This window comes from Gossypium hirsutum, chromosome A07 (genome assembly GCF_007990345.1).
Source record: "Gossypium hirsutum isolate 1008001.06 chromosome A07, Gossypium_hirsutum_v2.1, whole genome shotgun sequence".
NCBI lineage: Eukaryota > Viridiplantae > Streptophyta > Magnoliopsida > Malvales > Malvaceae > Gossypium > Gossypium hirsutum.
Window position 1 is genome coordinate 13,947,891 of NC_053430.1, and position 8,086 is coordinate 13,955,976.

General features: G+C 35.3%; 1 long non-coding RNA gene across 3 annotated transcripts; it reads left to right on the top strand.

Annotated features, from left to right (window-relative positions):
- Positions 1–3,045, top strand: LOC107957215 (uncharacterized). 3 transcript variants are annotated; one of them, XR_005930346.1, is made up of 4 exons: positions 1–191; positions 382–594; positions 707–791; positions 874–1,316. It is a non-coding gene; the product is annotated as an uncharacterized lncRNA (long non-coding RNA). The 3 variants fall into 3 exon arrangements; XR_005930347.1 differs by lacking the exon at positions 382–594 and adding an exon at positions 2,682–3,045 and having other exon boundaries at positions 7–191; positions 874–1,234; XR_001700388.2 differs by having other exon boundaries at positions 10–594; positions 874–1,217.
- The last annotated feature ends 5,041 nt before the right edge of the window (positions 3,046–8,086 follow it).

Here is an 8,086-nt window from a genome sequence, read left to right on the forward strand (position 1 = left end):
AAGCAAGTGAAATAATAAAATAATAAAATAAGATAAAAGTCTTGATAATCCCAGTCTGCCATTAATGATCTGTCTCCAACTTTTCCATTTTCAATAGTGTCTTTTGGATTTTGTTGGAATAGAAAATCTGGTTCGCTTGGCCGTTCCATTTCCAATTATCATTGAGCATAGCTGGGGACCTCTCCCATCAGGTAAACCATTTCTTTCTGCTTTAGGCTTGTTGTGGCTATGTTAGGGGCTAACTGATTAGCCAAACTAGGAACAAAGTTAAAAACTAGTGATTGAAATCTTTCTTTTTCTTTTTGAATGTTCTTGATATGCGCGCTGATTTGTGATTTATCGATTGGTCATATCATGCATTTGTTGATGATGGATTTGGAGTCTCCTTCCACTATTACATTTGTGAAACCCATTTCGATCCCTGTGAGCACGACTTCAAAACATGCGATGGCTTCTGCGTCAAATGTCGTGCCAACCGCCGTATGAATGCGAGATTTAGAAATCATGACTTCTTTGTTGGCATTTTATGCAACAATCGCAGATGCTGGTTTAAAGCCTATATAGTCGAATGAGGCATCAAAATTGATTTTAATGGTTGGGTCATCAAGTGATTTCCATTTCTTTCAGCGAAACCATCCAGTTCATAAATGTAATGTTTGGTGAAATTTGTTGCTTCTGTTCTTGAGTAAGATTTTCCTTCATGCAGATTTCTATTCCTGTCAAGCCAAAACACCCACATTCCACAGACAAACAAGCGTAGTTGGAGCTCAGTACACCTACTAAAAATCCATGTAAGCTATTTTAAACAGTCTATTGATTCCTCTTGGACTATCCAATCAAAGTTTAAGTTTTTCCATATTTCTACTGCTATAGGACATTCCCCACAGACATGCCAAAGGGTCTTAATACCCATCTTGTATCTAGGGAGCTTGTTGCTATGGGTTAATCTCCTAACATATAAGTTGACTATCATTGGGAGGAAATTCCAAGACACTCTCCGAGCATAATTTTTGTTTTGTTAGGCATTTGTAGTTCCCATAGTTGTTTGTAGAATTATTTTATTGTGTTCTATGGAGCATTAAATCTAGTTGTAGTATTCTGAGCCTGTAATAGTTTATAGGCATTATGAACCGAGAATGTACCTGAGGGCTCACCGCGCCATATGATTATATCAGCATGCTCGTCTCTTGCTAATGAGATCTGCAAGATTCTATCTACATTATTCGTCTCGAAGGTATTACGAATAAGCTGTTCCTTCCATACTCTATTGGTATTGTCAATTAAACATGCAACAGTAGATAAGTCTGTGTTATTTATTTGATTATGTACTCTATAATTGTCTGCCCCGGGCAGCCACGCATCCTCGTTAATTAAAATGTTTTCCCCTGTACCAACTCTCTAACCCAGACCTTCATTGAGGAGACCTTTTGCTGCCCAAATACTTTCCCATATGTATGATGGTGTGTGTCCTAGCTCAGCATGTAGGAAATTAGTAGAAGGATAGTATTTTACTTTTAGAATCTGTGCCAGTAACAAGTCTTGTTTGTTAATTAAACGCCATCCTTGCTTGGCAAGTAAGGCCACATTAAATTTGGCCTGATTCTTAAAACTCAAACCACCTTCTTGTTTTAGTTCACACATTTTCCTCCAACTACACCAATGTATTCATTTGCGCCCATGTCCTTTCTGCCACCAATACTTAGCTGTTATCGCTTTCATTTCTCCACATAAAATTTTTGGCAATAAAAAACACATCATGGAATAGGTAAGAATCGCTTGCAAAACTGATTTGATGAAGACTTCCTTACCCTCTTGTAACAAGAATCTCAAACTCCATCTATCAATTTGCTTTTTAATTCGATCTTTTAAACTTTGAAGGAGGTCTTCTTTTTCTTTCCTACTAAATTGGGAAGACCAAGATATTTCTCAATATCATTTGATTTTCTCACTCCTAGCAATCCCGTAGCAATCCCGTTACCAACTATCTATCAGCTTCTAAGGTATTAGTACTAAACAATATGGTGGGCTTTTCAAAGTTCACATACTGGCCAGAACATAATTTATATGTTTTTAAAATTCCTTTAACTTGTTGAGCTCCTAAGGCCAATGCCTCACTGAATATGATGCAATCATCTGCAAAGAGAAGGTGAGAAATCTGTGGGCCACGCCTACTGGCCTTTATCCCTTTAAGCTCTCCCTTTCTCAATGTCAAATGTATGAGGGATGAAAAGCCCTCACTGCAAATCAGAAAAAGAAAGGGACTAAGAGGGCCCCCTTGACGAAGTCCTCTCGTTGGCCCAAAAAGTTCTCCTTTGCCTCCATTTAGAATGATCGAGTAAGAGTCCATCGTAATAAATTTCATTATAAAATCCACCCAAGGTTGCACAAAACCCATTCGCTACATCATAATCCTTAAAAAAATCTTATTCTACCCTGCCATAAGCTTTACTCATATCAAGTTTGAGTGCCATGTGCCCTTTTTTCTCAACTCTTTTATTCTTTAGTGTATGCATGATTTCATAGGCCACAATCATGTTATCAATAATTAAATGTCTTGGAACGAAGACACTTTGTGCATTATCATTACATGCTTCTAAAACATGTTGAAATCTATTAGCTACCACCTTATCTATTACTTTGTAGAGAATATTGCATAAACTAATAAGTCTAAAATTTTTCAGATGTGTGAGTTGAGAGATTTTGGATATCAATACAATGTTCGTGACATTTAGAAGTTCCAAATCTCTGCCTTCATTTAAAATTTCCAAACAGAAGGAGGTTACTTCTGTACTGATTACGTGCCAACATTTTTGGAAGAAAACCATTGGAAAGCCGTCGTCTCTGGGAGCCTTTGTAGGGCCTATTCCTTTCAAAGCTATCCAGATTTATTCAACGGTGTGCTTTGTTGTAAGCTGTATATTTGCATCTTCAGTAATACATTTCTCAATTCCTTGTAAGACCGATTTGATGTTGCTTACTCCTCTTGATGTGAACAGCTCTTGAAAGAAGTTCTTTGCTATCATCCTCCATCTTTTCCATATCATTTACTTCTTCCCATTTTTATTGCGTAAGCTTCTAATAGTATTAGTCTTGTAACAATCCGTTTTCAATGAAATCGAAACAGTAGTTTTAGGACCATAAATTTGAGGTAAAAAAATTATTTTAATATTATTTTATGATCTAAAGCATGATAGTATTACCGTATAAAAATTTCGTTAAGAAATTTTAATGATTTCATGCTCAATTTAATAAAAAGGACTAAATTGCGTAAAGTGAAAAAGTTATGTTCTAATAGCTAAAGGTGTCTAATAACTACAGAAATTTAAAGTAGAGGTCTTTATTTGGTAATTAAACCATTAAATATGATAGTGGATGTACATGGCTTGGCATTAGTGTAAATTTTAAGGTTAGTTAATGTTAATTTTATAAATAAGTAATAAATGATAAAACAAATAAAATAAAGTATAAGGCTTTCATCTTTCTTTGTTTCTTCAATCGAATAGCCAAGGAAAAAGAAGCCATTTTTGCTCTTTAGGGTTCGAAAACTTTGAAGTTCAATTAGTAAGTGATTTTTGTCCTATTTTTAATAATTTCTATGTTTCCGGGATCGTTGTAGCTTAATCTAGCTAGCTCGGGGACTAATTTGTGAAACTGTTAAAGTATTTGAGTTTTTCCATTGATAAATATGTTAGGGTTTTGAAGTTTAATGGTAGAAAAAAATGGTTGTTAGATAAACAACATTTGTAAAGGAATTTTTGATGAAATTATCAATTAAGGATTAAATTGAAAAATGTGATAAATTGTGTAGTAAAAGTGTGAAAATTTTGAAATATATGGGCTGCTATAAGGATTTTTATAATTTATCTAGGCTTGGTTAGAGACAAAATTGAATGAATTTCATTTTCCGAACCTAGGGACTAAATTGAAAAGAATTAAAAATATAGGGATAAAATGGTAATTTTGCCAAAAATGTGTGTTGGACTAAATTGAATATTGAATTTAGTTAAATTTATTCGTATAGATCCGATTAGACCTCGTATGGAGTTAGATCGAGGCAAAGGAAAAATATCGGATTAGTCACCTTCGTATCTACGTAAACTCGTCGAGGTAAGTTCGTGTAATTAAATTGCGTATTTATATGATTTAATTGAAATGTATATATATGGATTGTATAATTTCTATGTTTAATTATTGATCGTATATCCGAAGACATACGATGACTACCAAGTCCCGTTTGAACCATAGGAATTCATAGGATACAAATAACATGTCATTAGGGTTACCGATTTTAGCTCTTATGAGCTTACTGTTATTCAACTCGGAGGAGCTTATCGTTATTTAGCTCAAAGGAGCTTACCATTATTTCAGCTCGGAGGAGCTTACCGTTTACAGCTCGTATGAGCATGTATGTATAGGAATTGACGGATTACAGTTTAGTACACCTCATGTGTACTACCCGCATATCTGACGATATTTTAAATGGTTCAATAGGTACAATTCTGTTAGGAGTTTATATGAGTTCGATATTAACTAGTACAAGTATTTACGTGAATTACATGGAAATGGTTTATATATGACATGTGGATACATGGTATAGATGTTTCATGTATATGGAATTTAAATAGTTGTTGAACTTATACATGATTCTCAATTTTTATATGAATTACATGGCTAACTTGGTTGATGAATATGTGTTAGGCTTTTGGCCAAATTAAGTTGTGCTATGCTTTGGTTTACTTACCTAAATTATGGTTAAATGATAAGTTAAATTCTATGTTAAACAACTTACTAAGCTTAAATGCTTACTCTGTGTTATTTTTCGTGTTTTATAGTGGTTTGAAAATTCGTTTGGGTTGGAAGCTTGTCGGAGCTATATCACACTATCTATTGGATCTTTTGGTACCTTTGGTTATCTAATTTTGGTTATAATGGCATGTATAGGTTATTTTAACTAAAAATTGCCTACATGTTTTGTTATGTTTTTAGCCATTTGAATTGGCTTGTGTGTTTTGGTATATTTTACTATGTATATATAAATGACCTTATCATGTTTGATATGTGGCTTGGTATGGTTTACATGTAAATTGATTTTTGTTTGGTGGATGAAATTTAAATGATAATTGAATATGCATATATGTATTTGGTCATTTAGGTAAGTTTAGATACATAGTTGATATGTTTTTTTAGGTTGTCATTTGAGGTGCCTACGGGCATATTGGTTGTAAGTGATGATATTATATGTTTTCAGCTTAATTTTAACTGGTTTTGGATGCCTATTTATGACTTGGTTATATGTAAATTGTTGTGTTTAGGTTGGTACCAATTTGGGTGAGAAATATGGCTTGGAAAGTGGTCTATTTTCATCCACACAGGCAGAGATGCGGGCATGTGTCTCAGCCGTGTATGACACACAGCCAGGTGAAATGACTGTGTGTCCCCTATATCTTTTAAAGAGCACAAGTCAGTATGCTCACACAGCCTAGCATAAGTACGTGTGGCTTGGCCGTGTGTCCCTATTTCGAATGCCCATACGGCCTAAGACATGGGTGTGTCTCTTGGCCGTGTGACTCCTGCAGCTTTGAAAATTTTATGAGTTTCTGAAAAATTCTCTGAATTTCTAATTTAGTCTCGATTTGTTTCTAAGGTGTATTTTGGGCCTCGAGGGTTCGTATCAGGGACAATATATATAAATTTGTTTGGTTTTTGACATGAATGCTAAATGTTATGAAATGTTTAAGATTTCTGTCTGTCTGATCTGTAAATTTGGTAATGCTTCGTAACCCTGTTCCGGCGATAGATACGGGATAGGGGTGTTACACTGTTTCGTTGAGTGGCACACTTATGGAAGAATGTCGTGTTTCTATCTCCCAATTTCAGCCAATTGGCATGTGCTCTTTGCTCCCAGTATACTTCATCTTTATCAATTTCTAGATTTAGAAGTATCTTTGTATCTATAATCTCAGCCAAGTTCTCATCATTCTTGTCCTCCTCTAACAAACTCTCCAATTTTTTACTTAACTTATGTTTGATCCCCACATTTCCTTTTCGAATTTGAGTTGCTCATTGAATCATTCCCTGTTTTAAATTTTCAAGTTTATTCGGTAGTGATCCTGTAGATTTTTCCCAAATATCTGACACTAGCTTCTCAAAAGAACTTTCTAGTAACCACCATGCCTCAAACCAAAAGTAAACTTTATAGATCTCCTTACGTTCCTGCTCTGTATGAATAAGTAGAGGACAATGATCTGAATGTGAGTAGGGTAAGTTTTGAACACAAGCATGTGGGAAAGCCGAAAACCAATCTGTATTCGCCACCCTTCATTTAGCATTCTCGTATGTTCGTTTCTGGTAAGTTTCCCCTTTCCCATGTAAATCACAACCCAGAAAACCCCACATCCATAAGTTGACACTCATTTATAATTGTGCGAAAAGCCTCCATTCTCCTTTCATCTCTTGGCACCCCTCCTCTCTTTTCGAATGAATATAAAATTTCATTAAAATCCCCACAAACAAGCCAAAGATGAGTCTGAGTCCTTCCCAATTGTCTGATTAAGTTCCAAATGCTACACTTTTCATTAGCAAAAGGTGTTCTATAAAATCCCATGAATCACCAATCCTTATTGCCTTGATTTTCTTTAATAAGAGCATTTATATGACTTTTAGAATAGCTAATAATCATGACTTGAATATCTTGTTTCCAAGCCAATGAGAGCCCACCCCGCGAACCTTCTGCCTCAACATAAAAACCTTTTATGAATCCACAGCTTCTCCTAATCCTATCCATACGAGTGCCATTCATTTTCGTCTCCATGAAGAAGACCATTTAAGGATTATGTTGCTTCTGCGTGAACCAAAGCCTTTTTATTGCTCGAGGACTCTCCAATCCTTGAACATTTCAACTTATTATTTTTATTGGGTTCGGTCGGCTTGCCTATTGGCAACTACCGATCCTAATTGGGAAGACATAGCCATTTGATCTTTCAATTTCTTCAGGGTATGGTAGTTTTCCCCATCATCATCAAATCGAGCCTTTTTATGATTATTCTTAATGACTGAACAGATCTTGGTATCGTCTTCTTCAGTTGAAAAATCCTTCTTCTTACATGTTACAATTTCCATCTGGACATCATTAATTTGTCCTATCCTTCCCATTCTTTTCCAACTTAGCTCTTTAGGGTTTTCTGTTTTTCCTATCCCAGTTGCACTAATATTTGTCTTGACTTTTACTGTATCCCAAAGTTGTTCTATTTCATAATTAAAGCATCAAAATCGATACTTCCAGAGTCAATCAAGTCAAGACGATTTTGATTATTTGTCTTATTTTCCTCAGACTTGCTGGGTATTTCCTCAGGTCACAGATCTATCGAAAATATTTCTTTTTTTAGTTTTTCCTGCCCTTGTTATGTTGCTACCTGCTTCCAGCTTGTAATGAAATCTTTTTGAGAATTAGTTCCAGATGTGTCCAATCCTTCATTCTCCCTAGTATATAAGCACTGTTTCATGGATTTTTTTGCTGAAGCACCCAATTGGAGACTCTTTTTACCAACTAGATTAGATTTAGCTTTTAGCGCCAGTAAGTAAAGGGTCATCTTCCTTTTTTTCTACCCCAAATTTGAGATCTCCGTACAATCTTTCGTGTCATGTCCCATACAACCACAGCTGAAGCAAAAATTTGGTAGGGCTTCATATTTAAAGGGGAGCCAAACTTTTCCTTAATCATCAATTGCAATGAAAATTCCCCTCCGAAGTGGTTTCTGAGCATTCAGTTGAACTTTCAACTAACAAATATCACTTTTTATCTCCCTCCAAAAGTAGAACCTATTGCGTGCATCAAATCTTTCTTTTCACATTCTGGTGGGCAAGGGCCAATTTTGAGCCGAAACGGGGAGAAAATTAATTTGATATTGCTTCTTTCTGTCGCCTCCTTCAATCTGTCAAAAATTATCAATTGTCTTCTAAATAGCCACGGTCTGCCTTCCATAATCATTTCTAAATCGTTCTCTTCCTCGAATGAGATCTGAAACAGATTCTGCCCAACCACTTGGATTTCAAATTTTCTCCTCATTTTTCATATACTTCTCAGTTG